Genomic DNA, 16,887 nt, shown 5'->3' with positions numbered 1-16,887 from the left:
AACAAATCGTTTTCACCATTAACAGCTGTCGGAGTTATTCGAATCATTTATGCGATCCATTTCTTTTACTAGATTATGATGGAATTTGCCAATATTATATTTAAATTGAATATTACATTTAACAGATTCTTTGTAAAAAAAATAAAAGAAAAAACAAAAAGAAAAAGAAAAAATATGTAATGCTGTTCACAGCGAATTAATATTACTCGATAATTCAATATATATCTCTTTCTCTCGCGTGCGCAACAGAAAAAATAAAAATTAGAATTATTTTTTCTTGAATATTTGATTCTTAATTAAAATATCTGCTAAATCTAAAATTTGTAAAAAAAAGTACATCAAATTGTTCGAAAAAGTTTTGTCAAAAATAATGCAACCAATAATGTTAGACATCTGAGTAATTATAAAGAGTTATTAAAAAAAATTAATTATAGGAAATATTGTAATTATTCCAATATAATAATTATACGAAATTAATAAACGTATAAAATAGTTTAGCGGCAATTTAGAATAAGCAGGGGAAATGTAGATTCAGTTCTGCTCCAGTTTCATACGCGTCACGGCTTTTACGACACACAAATGTATAGTCAACTCGTATCGATCACTCGCGGTGGCTCTCTCGTGTAACCATGTCCCTACCCCTTCTCTAATAACGAGTAACACCTAATGTCGTAATGAGTCGATAGACGTCGTTAGATGATACGGAAATTCGATTACCACCGAACGCATCATCAAACGTTGTCGACGCGTTTCGCGTGTGTGATAATTTTTACTCCAACGTATAAACGTTCATTATATATATATATATATATATATATATATGCATCTGCTACGCATTATATCTAATTGTTGCGTCATTAAACTCATTTCTGTGCAATGGAATACAAATAATTAGATGCAATACTAATCATTAATTCTTCAAGTTAAAAAGATCTCAATTTCTATATTTTTATATTTATATTCTAAATCTGAATTATACTTTACTTACTAGTATCTTGTCCATTAACAAAATTTTGTGAATCATTTGATTGAACACGCTTTGTACACGCAAATTTTCGTAATACTAAGTTTCTCATTGAGTAAGTAAACAAAGGCGTTATTAATATCCAGCACATATGCTCATAACCGAACAACAATACATCTTATTAGCATAATGGTGAGAGTGAGAGCCGATCAAGTAGCCAAGCATAGCGTCCAGAACTAATTCCACTTGACACGGTCATTGTCATTTAAATTATCTAGCGTCAAAGCTGAAAGAGTATATCGCATAATAATGTTCATTGTTCTAGAGCCAAAGAACGAAAGACTAAATAAGAAAACAATAAGTATATTCGCATTATTAAGATAGAAATTAAAATAGAAATATATACGCGAAAAAGTGAAATAAGTATAAAATGTGTGTAAAAAATATGAATAAATTTTAATAAATGTTTGCATGCCGATCATATCGAGTCACAATTTAAATGAACAGATTGCACATCTTAATAATATGTCCTAACAATACGACTGCGTATGGTCGATCACATGGGGATATAGTTCTAATCAATGGGGAATCAGTTCTATTCAGGGGCGCGCATCACTGACGGTAAAACTTTTTTTGAATCCCCTTGTAACATTGTAACGATCGTCTGTTCGTCGATCGCGCAGTTACAGTTTGCCAGCCGCTTTACTCACACGATGAATTTTATATTTAAATGTACATAATTAATCCGCAGAAACGGCTGTCGCTGATCGCTTTTACATAAACGAAAGAACATATAATTACATGTGTAATGCATAAAAAACAATTATCATAAAAATTTTGAATATGCAATAATGTTTACAGTTCGTATTTGTTACCGGGCAAAATGCATGTAAAATACAAACATGAGGAATGTAATTTGTCAAACGTCCAATTTAAATATAAATAATTTAGAAATATATATATATATATATATATAATGTGTCTCGCTCTTTTTTCCCTTTTTTTCGTATTATTATCTGAAAAGAGAACGGTCTATAATAATGACGACTATTGTAGCAACCGTTTTCGGATACTTGCGAGTTACTATAATTTATCGTAGCCAATTATCACGTATTTCATCGCGAGGGCACACATCGCACGCAACTATTTCGTACCTTCGCCCGCCGCCTGTCGCCTTTTCTTCTTCCCTTCTCGCTCATCCGGCTTTTCCAGCTCTCAGACCCTCTCCTTTGAAACTCGACCGTGCAATGAACGAGGGCCACGTTCGATCACTACCAAGAATCCGGGCGCAACCTTTCTCTCGCTCATCTTACCACTCTCCCTCTCTCTTTCTCTCACCCTCCGTCTTTTGTCCTACCCTCTCGTATATACGCATATGTATACACATGCGCGTGTGCAATCATTCGGACACACATTCAACGGCATGGCCTTTCTACTCTCCTCGGTCTGTCGTCGTAGCATCTACCGCTTTCTTCTTGATTTCACTCGTTTGCACAGAAATTGAATTTTCACAGCGATTGAAATGACGTCGCAGAATAAAAAAAGAAAAAGCAGTGCAATGATAAAAATATGAGAGAGGGAAAAGAAGAGTAATTAGAAATGTTGGGTCTCAAAAATATCGATATAATTCTTTCTTTAACCAGTATTGCAAATGAAATCACAGTATTGTCGATATCTCCTCAGAATGCAAACATTTTTTAAAAATATGCAAATAGAAATTGATGATTAACCACAACATAGCTATATAATAATACATATATCTCAAAAATTTAATAAAAGACATTACTCACAATATTCTACAAAATTCAGTGCACAAATAGAAGTTTAAAAAATAAGAATAACCTGCCATCGTAAATCCCTGTAAAGTGACATTTATTCGAAAAATCTGCGTTTTGCAAAGACATAATATGGATAACTGATAGCCGTTTCAATTCGTATTTGTGTCGTGTAAGTGTACAATGATGATTTCAACGTCCGATGCCCGGGTTACAGCGAGATTACTCCGTCTATTCTCTGCCGAGAGACGACCGTCCGCCTTCTCTTCCCCCTCGACTGCGCCCTCTCACTCGCTTCGTTCGTCTCACCGAACAACGTATACGACACGACGTGACTTCTGGACGAAATGCGTGTGTCGGACGGACGGTTGTTGTGTGGAAAGGAACGCTGCGAGATCCGCCTCGCCGCGCCGCGAGGATGGAGCTAAAACGAGTTTCGTGCGGCTGTTTCGGGGGAAGGTCTTTCGCGATGAGACCACTCACTTCGCTCGCACCAACGACGCTCGCTCGTGGCTCGAGATCTTAAGTTACATTTTAACTCTGAAATGTTCGTGAAACCACTTCGCAATCAAAAATTCTTACACCGCATCGTGCGAAAGTACTGCTTTACTGATTGAAACGCGATACGTTGTTCATAAACAAATCGTTTTAATGAGAACAGCGAGTCTCCAATATCTTCGATAAAAGGAGAGTATAAAGTTTCGATTCACGTAAAAATAGTCAAAAATCTCAATTCTGTTAAAACAACGTGAAAAATATCAAATCAAGTATTGCATAATCACTTGTAAAAGTTATTATTAATTATTTTGACAGTTGATTAAGTTTTAAAGTTCACTATGATTATGTATTCTATATTGAAGAATAAAACACCAATTATATAAAAACATTCTTTCTCTAGAAATATGTATATTCTGATTTGTCTCTTTTATAATTACTAATTTTTAACTATATGTAATATTTCAAATTCAAATTCCCCTGTTATCTTCTGATAAGGTGGGAATATTATTACACAAGGTGAGAAAGGAAAAGATGCAAAACGGCACTTGAACGTATTTTCCTAAATACTGCAATTTCGTAAACAATACAATAAATTACAAAACAATAGTGAAACGAGTGAAACTTAGAATTATCTTCTGCATGTTTCTTCCGAGAGTGTGAGAGAGAAGGAGAAATAATTTCACGCCTAGTTGGACACTGTTTGTATATTCGGAAACCTGCTTATGCAGCCTTGACTTTGTGAACACCACTACATATATACTATGTCCACTTCACGCGTCAACCCAACGCGTTTACTTGTAAATTAATTAAAGTTATTTTTAATACATTTAAAGTTAAATGCGCTTAATTCTATTAAAAATTCAAATCAAACATTTTTCCAATAAGTAATTAAATTTATAACTATTAATACACTGAAATATATCTATTTTTCAATTTAAATATCACAAATATATATATTTATTATTAATCGATTTTAACATGCATACAACACATATCTATATACTCCGATTATATAAATTCTCTTAAATTCAATACTCACATTGATAATTTCTCTCTCTCTCTCTCTCTCTCTCTCTCTCTCTTCTTCTCTCATATAAAGATATTCTCTTTCTGTCATAAAATACATAATACAAAATTTCAGATTATATTCTTTCCCAAATTCACGATTATTTTAGTCTCTTTTTACTTTATTTTTACTGTATTAAAAATTCAATGTTTTATTTTTTTTAATTAATTTGTTTATCTGTCGTCTCTTTCTTTCGGCGGTTTAAATTTTCAAGAAAAAAAATACTTTTCTATGAAATACTATTGCGTTATGCGAACGCATTATGTGATTAATGAAATATAGATTACGTGAGTTATTAATAAAAAGATAAACTTAGTTAGAATAAAGTGTATATGTAAAAAACGTATGATTGAATATATTTCCTGCTAAACTACGACCTTCTCTTCTTCTATCCCGTCCTCCAAATAATGAATACAATACGACACGACGTCGGGGACAAAACGTGCGCGCGAAACAATGAGCTCAAAAAAAAAAAAAAAAAAAAAAAAGCTGAATTCGACGGAGTGAAAGATCGGCAAAAAGCAGTGCTAAAAGCAGGAGTTTCTCTCGAATGTCAACTCACTAACTCCAAACGAATCACGGGATGTCTCTCGGACTTATTTTTACGATTTTTTCTTTCGTTAAATAAAACGGCTATATAGTATGCGCGTATGTTTTTTTAAAAATTTTTATACAATTTAATATAATAAATATTGTATAATAATTATAATAAATCTCATATTTCTCACACGTTTTTCAGAATAAAAGAATACAAATTCCTGAATATTACTTCGTTTTAAAGTAACTGATTTTGAAGATCAAAGTCGAAACGAAAATATTAGAAGCGATTCGAATATACGTACAACGAAGCATGTTGAAGTAATTGTTGCGCTGTTATTTCCGATGAAGCTGACGCAGGAAAATTCCGCACGCTCGCAACCACGATAGCCATGAGGAAATGGTCACGATTCGAGATTTTCATGTGTCACTCGGTTGAGATATTTGCGCGGTAGAGCTCAATATTATGCTTTAGATACTGCGACTATTTTATCGAGAAACGTGTAAATAATTTTTGTGTAAAGAAACTTGTTAAAAAATATTTACCATTGTTATACTTTGCAGTATCTGTTTTATATTTTACATAAATAACTCTTAAATGTGTGTTTCGAGCTCTAGAAATAACAATTTATAATATAATTCACTGTTTTTTAAACTATTTAAAATATTTAATTTATTAAAATTAAAGTAAAGATCTATCCATTTAGCCATTTACAAAAATTATTTTACTCTATAATTTAGAAGAAAAACAATAATAGAGTGTTTATGCAAATCTTGTAAAAAAAATTTCTTTGATTTTACAGATATTTTTGTTCAAAATTTCGAGTAAAAAATTTTTTTTATAAATGTTTAAATGCAATTTTCGAAAACAAGATGTTTTATTGTATTTTTTTTTAATTAAAATAAAACGTCACAAGTTTCAAGTGCTCGATTTGAAAATATAATAAAGAAAATATAAAAGCAAAATTGTCAAGAAGAGAATTACAAAGAAAATTCCTGAATCTCAATATAATTCAAAGGAGAATTTCCCGATTTTTCCGGAGATAAATAAAATCCTTAAGAATTCCAGGTGTTCCATGATTTTCAAAAGAATAGGCACTCCCTAAATAATTATTAAAAACAAATATTAGCAGGTATTAATTAAAATCACGATTAAAATCACATCCTATTGATTCAATCTATATTGCTCAGTATTCGTTAGAATCCTATCGAACATTATTGATAGTTTTTGCTACTTTTCGCGTCTCTTATGCGCTTCTTTTTCGTTCAAGCATGGAAAAAGGCAGGCGGCGACAGTTCCGACAGCACTATAGCCGTTACGATGGCCCTCGTTTCGAACGTAGAGCGATTAAGTAACGAAGCACGCTCGCTCCGTCCCTCCTCTCCTCTCTCTTCTCCGTTCACCCCGTGCACGAGAATAAATTCACCCTGTACGGGTTGTGCGGGGATCGATACGCACGATTATTTCGGGAACTCGCCCCGTTCGTCGTCGTCCCTCGAGAACGACGAGCGTCAAAGCGAGAGGAGGCGAGCGAAAGAGAGAGAGAGAGAAAGAGAGAAACCTCTCTCTCTCTCTCTCCCTCTCCCCCTCCCCCTTTTCTCCTCCGGAACGACGATGGCTGCTCCGAGAGATAGCGCGGGGAAAGCAATAGCTCGAGAAAGATCGAGCGAGCACGTATAGCGTCGTCTCGACGACGAGACGTGCGGCTACGTTTTCCGGATCGATTTCCGTCGAAAACGGGCTGCGGGCTACCACGACGACACAGTCCTTTCGTCCTCTGTCCCTCCCTCGTCTGCCTCCTCGCGCGAACGAGTCTAGGACTCCCACACGATACGAACGGTATTGCGTGACCGAGCGAACGGTGTCTTGTAATAAGGGACTAAAAATCATCCGAAGGCGTAGGAGTAGCGGTCTCCACGTATACACATTGTAACCTCGATCAATTTACCGATCACGTTGAAAAAAAAAATGGAATAGTGCGTAGGTGAAATGAGTGCCGGTTGATACTGTTAGAATTATTCACGATGCTGACGTAACGTTATTTTAAGTTTTACACGTAGAAACTCTGTCGAAAAATAATTCCTAATTGATATTAATTAATTCGATGAATCTGACTATACTCCACACTGTTGTAAATATACACTTCATTATGATTTTATTAGACATTGTACTTATAGAAACCAAGTTTATTCATACTTAATTATCATAATGTATTTCTAGTGCAATTCTATTGAAACAAAGTAACAGAAATAAATATACTTTGAATTTTATGCTGCTTTTATATATAAAATAAATATAATAATATATATGTATATAAAATTTATGTATTTATAAAAACTGCAATAATATAAATTATACATAGGGTTAAGAAAAGTAAATAATATATGCAGTAAACTCTTATTTTTAACATTAATTATGAATTTTCAATTGTTTCATCATTTAAAGAAATATATATTGTGTGTGTTAGTTTTTTTATTTCATACAGTACAATTGAGTCTGTTGTTTTTTATCTCTCTATTATGAATTTTGTATAACCTCGGAGTCTATTATATACGGAATAATATTATAAAAACTTAAGTAATTGAGAAAGAGACAAAAACGTTTAAGGAGCGCTTAAGTTGTCTATATGATGCGTACACGTCTAGCTCTATGATATTACATAGTTGTTCAACTATATCATAATTAACTAAATAGCACATTCGCGCATCATGAATTCATTGTTCACTGGCCGCAACCATCGAGTTCGCGTTTCTTATTTCCCGCCGGATCGATGTAATTTTAGACGAGCAGTTGTTACCGATCGATGACCCGTTCGGAATTACTGCGCTTCGCAAATTGTGTACGTCAGAATGTCGCAATGTCTCTCCTCATTGAACTTACAATTGAACAAGGATAAGTCACAAAGTCGTACTATATTTTATTTGTCGCAGACTTTGTTCATAAAAAATTCATTCAATTATAGTAATGATTAAAGAGAATCTTCTTCCACATTTTGTTTTACATTTGAAAGCATAAAAAAATTCATACTTTTCTTTCTCTCTCTCTCTCTCTCTCTCTCTCTCTCTCTCTCTCTCTCACGCGCGCATTTGATTATTTAAATTGAATTTACATTTAATAATTTGATATATTGAGTTGTAATCGATATCACAATTGATATTATCAATATCTATTTATACATGTATATCTTAATTCTCAATATTAATTACTGCTAATCTTGAAAATCCTTGAAAGCAATATCTATATTTGTAAATGTCAAAACGATCCTTCTTTGAATAGAATTATAATAGAATTTTAACAGAATTTATAATAAAGTTGCAAGTGTTAAGTTTTTAACATGATATAATAATTGATATATTATCACTTTGAAAACAAAGCATAATCTGATATAAAAAAAATTTTAGGAATAATACGAGAAAATCAAATGTTACATTGTAATGGAGATGCTGTAATTTGAGAATAAAAGCATAAAGCTTAAAAAATTAATTTAATTTTTTCGTAAGATAAGAATGTATTAACTTTTAGATATAACTTTTTAGATATATATATATATATCAATCATATATTGAGAAATCATATTAATGTAACAGGCAACGTGTCTGCTACGTTATATTAAAATTGCAACATTCTCGCATTAAAGTATCATATTTGATAAAAGTGATAACTTTAAAATACTCTCCGGTAGTTTCTTTGTTTTTGTCGCCGTATTTTCAGATTGATACGAGAAACTTTTATTATAGTTAAATATGCAGCAAAGTAAGGACATGGCATCTATTCATCAAACTCATCTGAATATATAATTGTATGATGCATTTATAGAAAATATTTTGAGATAAGTACTTTATCTAGAAATACAATCCTCCAATAAATATATTGTAAACGCCTATCCTCTTTAATTAATTAAATTTGTAATTCATATTCAAGATATTAGGTACAAGATTCTTCAATGTTTTCGGAATGTGGATGCATAATGAGATTTGAAAATCATTCAATGAGAAAACATTTTCGAAAAAGCGTATATGAAAATCACTATGATTTCGATGAATTTATAGAATTTATTAATAGAAAGCTGCTGGATTTTTAAGTTGAGAAATATTCAAGGAATTTTCTACTATCTTTAAAATTTTTTGTGATGCAGATCAATTTCAAAAAAGAGATCGACATTATATACATATAAAATTGGTATATGTATATATATATAAAGTTTCGTAAATATTAAAATATATTTAATAAGTCTATTTAAAAAAAATGTCTATTCGAATAATGACAGTTAATAAAATGAGTTGAGTCATAAATACGTATTCATTCACGACGTGCTGGCTAGTAAACTCAGATTCATGGTTTCTTTATTCATATATGCTAATTGCGGTATACAGATTACGCCAGCCGGTCACGAGATTCGTGGATATCGCGCGCACGGTAAGCTAATCGAGTGCAACAGTCGATATCAATTGTGCGAAATGCCAACACATATATATATATTATATATTATATATTGATATTTTTGAATACATTTATAATTAGTTACTGACGACAAGGAACTTTGTGGAGTTTATTTATTAATAATTAGAGATATTAATACATTTAGAAATAATAATTAAACACATTTAGAAAATTGCATATTTTATCTTCCATATTTTTTTTTGCATATTTCCCGGATTTGTAAATCAAAAGAATTGAAAAAAATATAATTTAAAAAGATTGAATCCTCGACACAATAGTAAAGAAATGTCTTCGTTTTTTCTTTTTCATATAATTAATGTTAAGAAATGTATAAGAAATTTAAAATTACTTCGTATAAACAGGAAATTCCTGTTTGTGGAATATTAAGTGCAGTCAATTTAATATCACATCGATTGATCAACTGCTATATATACGATGTCGATTCATCCATAGCTAGGTCTCTTTGTCGATCGCGAAGACTAACGTACGTGCGTTACTCGTTTTTACAGCACTGATAGTATCAGCTGCTTCGTATGCCATGGAGTTCCTCGCCTTCGACGATTAGTCACGTTTCGATTTCGTAGGACGATCGACCGCTGCACGAAACAGCCTGTTCCATAACGCGTTTTAAACGGCCGTTCAGAGCAACCTACGAACTTCTATGCGATCGTGTAAATTTCATAAAGTTCGATACCTTAATATTTAATCCAACTAAATATTAAAACACTATTATTGTAATCTTCAAGAATTTTTGATAGTCTTAAATTACATATTAGGATGTATTTTTTATAACAACAAGGTCGATTAATTTAGCAAAATATGAATGACTTGTGAATCCAGTAATATCAGTAATGATTAAATGATAACATTTACGTTTTGCAAATATCTAAAGCAATTACATTATCAATCAACTGTCAAGTAAACGTCTAGTTTGTCGTGTGCTTGTATGTGTGCGTACACACACACACACACACGCACACACACACATATATATACATATATATATATATAATTATATATTAATTTTACAATTTCGATATCAAACGCCTGTATTTTCCGAATACACTTTTCAAATTTCAAAATAACATTTAACAACAAAATCGATGTAAAATATAATCGACATAAAAAGTCATCGATCATGGAATACTGCGATATTTGATTAATTTTCGAGCGTTATTCATCATGGAGTATAATGCTAGTCGCCTCTCTCTGCGCGAGATTACGACATGAACGCAATTTCACTAAAACGGAACTCCAACTGAATGAGAGATTATAGTCGTGCGCGGCCTTCTGTCGCGTTATCGACCGCTTAATCACCAGCAAGGCGCACCTATCACCGATAACAGCGCGGTCTGTGTGCTCCGTATATTCTCCGACGCGATAAAACACGACCTTCCCGCGTTGACAAAAACAAAAAGAACGAATTTAATAATCTAAAGATGATCGACGAACGACGCCGTTCGCTCGACAAATATTCCTCGTACAAAATAAGCATCGCATTACGCGAAATTATCCGTTTGCCGAATAACTTTAATAATTTATATTACTTTCTCACAACTTCTTTTAAACATTTTGAATTTTCTTATTATACTTAAAGTTCTCCTTTATTTTTCACATTTCTTTTATTTGCGACAAGTTTAAATTCGTCCTCGAATGTGCGTCGGGTCGATTGAACGACTCGCAGAAATCACAATCGTCGCCGCAACGCGAACAAGGTTAATTCGGTATCATCGCGTCATCCTGTGGTCTACGAAAAAAGAATTCACGAGCAAACTGCGCGCGGCTCTGGCAAACGATACGCGATACGTATACCGGTTACGATTTGATCAGGACAAACATCGATCCGGATGGGATGACGATGACACACGGATGCGACTCATCGCGAGGCGAGTACGTATGTACCATCGATCAAACCGCAGCAGCGTGCCTCTCTCGCGTTAAGCTAGATCCACGACTAAGCAGAAGTGTGTACGGCTCACGCACGGTTCATGGATTATGCATCGCCTACATAGATCACGCGATAGTTCACGTAGACGTAAACTATTGTTGCTTACGTACATACAGTGATGACAAACAATGTCATGTTATAGGACTTTATGCCAACTTATAGACTAGTATTTAATTTCCCATGGACGTAATGAGCCAGTTCTTTCCTACTTATTTTACGCACACCAGCTGAAATATAAAATGTGTACAATACCAACATAAATATGTATGTAAACATACATATACAAGTTTTTTTAAACCTAATTTACTTCGAGCTTATCGTCGTTATATCTCAGATATAACTTTTCTATTTTAGTATTAATTAAGCACTAAAGATCAAGAATTATGCTCGTCGCCAAGGCAAAATAATCTCTACTGAGAGGATCTATCATTTCAAAGGCGTCTTCGAATATACACCGAGATCTTCGCGTTATAATTGCTCGCCAAGAAAAATACGAAACGAGAAAGAGAGCCGGCCACAACTTCTCGACTGTCGTAAGAAGTGCCCTCGCGAAACGACGCGCATCTCTTGCTGCTCGCCGCGCGATTTAGGTCGTTAACGGTAAAACGCGAGGAAGCCGCTCGCGAAACCGAGGCAGATCCGTTACCGATGGTGGCTCGATTTTACCGGCTTAACATGCTCTGAGAACAAGACGAAAGAGCCGGTGCATTCATGTAAAAATTGCACAGTGGATGGCTCCTCGTTTTTCTTGTTTTTTTTTTTTTTTTTTTTTTTTTTTAATAACTCGTACAACGCTTTATATTTATTGGAAAATTTAATTAAATTTAAGAGTCTCAGATTCTCTAATTATCAAGCGCAGAAAAATGTTCAAAATTCAATATTAAACAATTCTCCGGTTGTATATATTTCATAGAATATAAGAAAATGTTTTAAGAGACTTGCTTGCTATTATATTTTTGCTGGTAAAAATAATTACCTTCAGATTCCCCGAAATAATCTACCCCTGTAACGCCACCCTTTGCAACGAGTATTTATGTTCATCCTTTCTCACGGCTAGGGAAATAAATTTGGACACCGGTTCACTCTTTGCGTCAACAACGTACTCCTGACGCGCAACCCTAAACTATTTTCTCATTATATACGTGATCGCGCATTTTAACCTTAAAAAATTGATGCTATAAATTTAATAATAATGTTATTAATACAAATTATTATTTTATGAAAATGATTAAATAGATTTATATATATATATATATATATATATATATATATATGCAGCGAGTTAAATCTTTAAATATATTTTTCCTACATCTTTAAAGTCGTGGCGAATTTTAATCAGTGTAATCATCACGCGAATTAGAAAATCTAATGAGAAAAAGTCACCCGTGGCGAAATAAACCTGCAATACCGCAGTAACATATCACATACAAGAGAAAATTAACCCTTTGCCCTTCAAGCTATTTCAGATCCGTGCTACACAGCAGCAGGTGAATACAAAATAATAATTCGGTAATGTCAGGCTTCCGTAACACACTTTGCCGCACGTAACGCTCCTAAGTTACGTAACCGCGGAAAAGTGTTAATCAGATTCGATACTCAGCAACAACGACGCGGATAGTTACGCGATTTATACGCGTCGATTATGCGGATTGCATCTGCCGTGAGTTTCTTCTTCGAGATTTTTTTCACGCCGAGCGAAAGAAACGACAAAGATTTCTCCACGTAAGCGCGAGGCGGAACTCGATCGCGATTGTTAACGAACGAGTTTCTCGCGCGACACGTCTAATTACTCGCCTCGCTTCCACGCGCGTCGTTCCCTCGAGGACGAGCCGTCTCGAAGGACGCTCAAAATGATCCGTTGCGCCGTTATGACATTAACGAAATTACCCAGTATCATTTCATGACAAATTATTGCGACTATGATTTTTTCCAAAGTCCCTTCCGTTAAATATCCTTTTAATATTAACACCGTGCTCGATTCAACCTTGCTTCTCTTTATATAGATTACAACTTTAGCTAAAAGCATGCATGAAACGATTATAATGATTGAAATGTGTCGAATGTCAAATTACAAGGTACTGCGTTTTCATATTATAATATAGTACATATTAAAAAATAAGATAAAGAGGGAAAGAAAATTGTTTCTCAAAAATTTATTATATTGTTTAATTTGCGAAAAAAAAATAAACATGTCGCCTTATCGCAATTTGTTGTGCATATTCCGTGCTTTTAAACAAGGACATGTACATAACAATGCTATTTAAATGAAAATGGATAAAAGACAGGTTAAACGACGTAGTCTAAAATCTAAAACGTCTCAAGCATGCGAAAGAGGGAAGGGAGAAACGAAAATAATGTGTCCTGTTTTTCTTTCTTTTTTTTTTTTTTACGAACACATGAGTACTTTTCGTTCACGTGCACTACCATATGAATGCGTAATAGAACGACCGAATGCATGCGCTATGAGGAAAATGCAAACATACATATTTCACTCGCAGTGCGTGCATTCGTTCGTTCGTTCGTTCCTTCGCGTCTTCATACAGTATAATGCATACGAGTGACAAATAATCATTTATTTTGTAGAAAGGAAAGACTGGGAAACTATACTTTCGCTTCTTTTTCTCTTATCTTTTGAATAAAAAACATATTAAAGTAGATGATATTCCTATATCTATAATTTTGATTGCAATATTATTAAATATTCAAATTCCGATTTTTTAACTTGTGTAATTTATTTATTTCATTCATTGCAATTAATATTGTTTTTGTTTTTGTTTTTGCTTGGTTTTCTATATGACAGATACGGCAAAAATAGTACTTGTAAAAGATATATTCAAATTTTTACTGTAAAATATATAATTTTAAATATAAAATTTTAAATTAGCATAAAGTAAATTTCGTATGTATAATAAATGTAATTAAAGTATAAATTAATTAGTTGCAGCTATTTAAAATGTTCAAGATTATTAGCTTACGCCAGTTCCAAAATAAACTTTCAAATTTCTTGTTGTTCAAGTTGACAAGTACGCTCACCTTATCCCCGACAATTAGTTTCCCCAAAGTTTCGATTTAAATAAGATTACGATAAATCAAATTAACAGAGCTATAACTCTCAGTGAGAATTTCTCGCGTTTAATTTTTACTTTTTTTTCGAATAAAAAGAATACATTAAAGAAAAGTACGACAATGGCATACATATAAAAAAAATGTCGTCAAACTTTTAATAATCAAAGAAACTGCGATATTATAATTATCGCTATTACGAGAAACGCTCATTGATATCGTTGCGATTGACAGGACATCGTGTCATTCTTCAGGTATAATCGGCACGTAATGTCAAAACTCAAAATATAACTTTAAACACTAATTATGACAAAATTCACACGAGACACATGAGACGATGTTAACCCGTTCAAGTATTAAGCGTGGAAAAATAAGATCACTTTATAAAAGAAAAAGAAAAAAACTCACGTTGCGAAGAACTCCGTGGCACACTCGCCGGACTCCTTCCCCCTCTTCTTGCGTCCGCGAGGTCGTCGGGCCGTTTACTCCAGCAACGCACAAACGCGCCGTGTCACCTTCCGCGATTTCACGAGAACTCGTCGTCGTCGTCGTCGTAGTTGTCGGGCATCACCGGTACGACGGCCGCTCTCTCACTTCGGATCTCCACGCCGTCGGTCGACGAAGACAGAAAAGGAAATAACGTCACTTCACGTCGCGTCTCGTTGCGTTGCGTTGCGTCGCGTTACGTCGCGTCGCGTCACGTCGCGTCGTTCGGTCGCGCGCAATGACAACTCACGAATGTGTAGCGGAGTCTTTCTCTCCTGCTAATTCCAGACGCCGCTATTTCCCGAACGACACGATGCTTGTCCGCGCGTCACTCGTTATATCGTACTCCCGGAAAACCCGGTCACACGGCTGCGATCGAATACGAGCGTATCTCATCTAACGTACTCTCTGATATCCAACATACGCGTATACTTATATGCGGCTTCGCACGGAACGTTGTCACGCGCATCGACGATGTGAAGTCGGCCCAAGTTATGCGTCGTAAAGACCTCTGGTGGAGGGAGGGGAGAGGGGGGGGAGGAGGGGAAAGCTCGTCTCTCACACTCCGCGCGGGAAGAGGGACGTTCAAACTCAGGTAACACGAACCGTAGACGATGAATCTTTACGATAAGCGAGAGAGTTCCGGCACTGCATGTCGCGTTATGTCGCGTCGCGGTGACATACGAACGGACGAATGAACGGATGGATCTCACACAAAGGATAATCGATGCGTATTGTCTTTATCACTCTGTCTTCGCACGTCGTACTTTCTCTCCCTCTCTTTCTCTCACGCGCACTCTCCTTCGACGCACTGCAGTAGATGGATAAAACGACACACGATGTATATGCGTACGGCTCGTCGTATTACGCGTTTACCCGTAATCGTACTGTGTGCGACGCGATTCACACGACTGTACACGACTGAGACACTCTGCTCGTCGCGCTTGTCCGCCCAAGATCACCGGAGGGAGACCGTGTACGGTCACACGTCTCTCGTTCGCACGACACGTCCATACGTCGCGAGCACCGATGGCGGAGTGACTCGATGGCGCCGCGAGCACCGATCTTGGCGCCCTCGCGGCCGCGGCCACTCGACGAACCACGCGGGCTAGCGGCCGCACGCCGCACACATTGACATGGCGGCGCGCACGCGCGCGCGCGCGCAGATCCCTCGGGCCGGAATATATACCATCGAAGAACCGGTATGTACGCACTACTAACGGGGGCACATTGACGCGCGACGTTACACATATATACAATGTATTACACACGCACACACATATATATATATATATATATATATATATATATACGTACACACAAGCGTCGAGAAGCCGCCGCGGGTAGGATCGTACGACAGCTACACTCCGCCGAATCTATAATAGATATTCGCACCGACGGACCACCTGGCCCATCGTCCCTCCCCCATACTACACCATCTAACGGGTGTCCACCGATGCACACAGACACGATCGCGATGTAACGATGTGTATAGCGTCGCGGTTCCTCCCCCTCTGTCTCCCGACCACGCCGTAGCGTCGTCGTTTTCGTCGACGTCGTTACAACGCGCGATTGATGAGGTAGGATGGAAGAGGGAGAGGGAAAGGGAAAGGGAGAACGTGGATATGTCGTTGTCACGACGTTCGGTAAAAGTTCGCTGTAGGGTAATATTCTGATCGGTTTCGACATATAATTCGCTCGCGATTCGTTTCGCGACGCGACGCGACGTGACGCGACGCGCTCGCGTTCGCGGAAATGGAATACACGCGAAAAAAAATTGGTTCGCCGAAGCGCGTATTGAGTTATTTACGCTTCGCATTGAAACGCGCGGTGTACATCAACGCACGCGCGCATTCAATGAGATGGATCCGTATTAAAAGCGGAAGCCGGTTCTTTATTCAAATGTTTGAAATAAACAGAGGTGAAAATGGAGTTTGATTAATTGAATGTGCCGACACATTTGCGATACTCCATTAAAGTTGAACAAAGTACTAAAATCTACATAATACATACATAATGACGAATTCAAATATTTCGTTTCATGCTACTTTATAGCGTTTATGGTATTAGAAATATAGTATATTAGAACTATAATATAGCGTATATGTA

General features: G+C 35.8%; 1 protein-coding gene across 17 annotated transcripts in view; it reads right to left on the bottom strand.

Moving 5' to 3' along the window:
- The window catches only part of LOC140667951 (bromodomain adjacent to zinc finger domain protein 2B), a 157,675-nt gene extending 141,865 nt beyond the window's left edge, over positions 1-15,810 (bottom strand). For all 17 annotated transcript variants that reach the window (XM_072896376.1, XM_072896383.1, XM_072896379.1 and 14 more), the window contains exon 1: positions 14,701-15,810. The gene's annotated coding sequence lies outside the window, so the exon portion shown is untranslated. The remainder of the gene's footprint in view (positions 1-14,700) is intronic.
- Between the last annotated feature and the right edge of the window lie 1,077 nt (positions 15,811-16,887).

Source organism: Anoplolepis gracilipes, chromosome 7 (assembly GCF_047496725.1).
Source record: "Anoplolepis gracilipes chromosome 7, ASM4749672v1, whole genome shotgun sequence".
Taxonomy (NCBI): domain Eukaryota; kingdom Metazoa; phylum Arthropoda; class Insecta; order Hymenoptera; family Formicidae; genus Anoplolepis; species Anoplolepis gracilipes.
The sequence above is the reverse complement of the archived record's forward strand: the minus strand, read 5'-3'. Positions and strand labels throughout refer to the sequence as shown.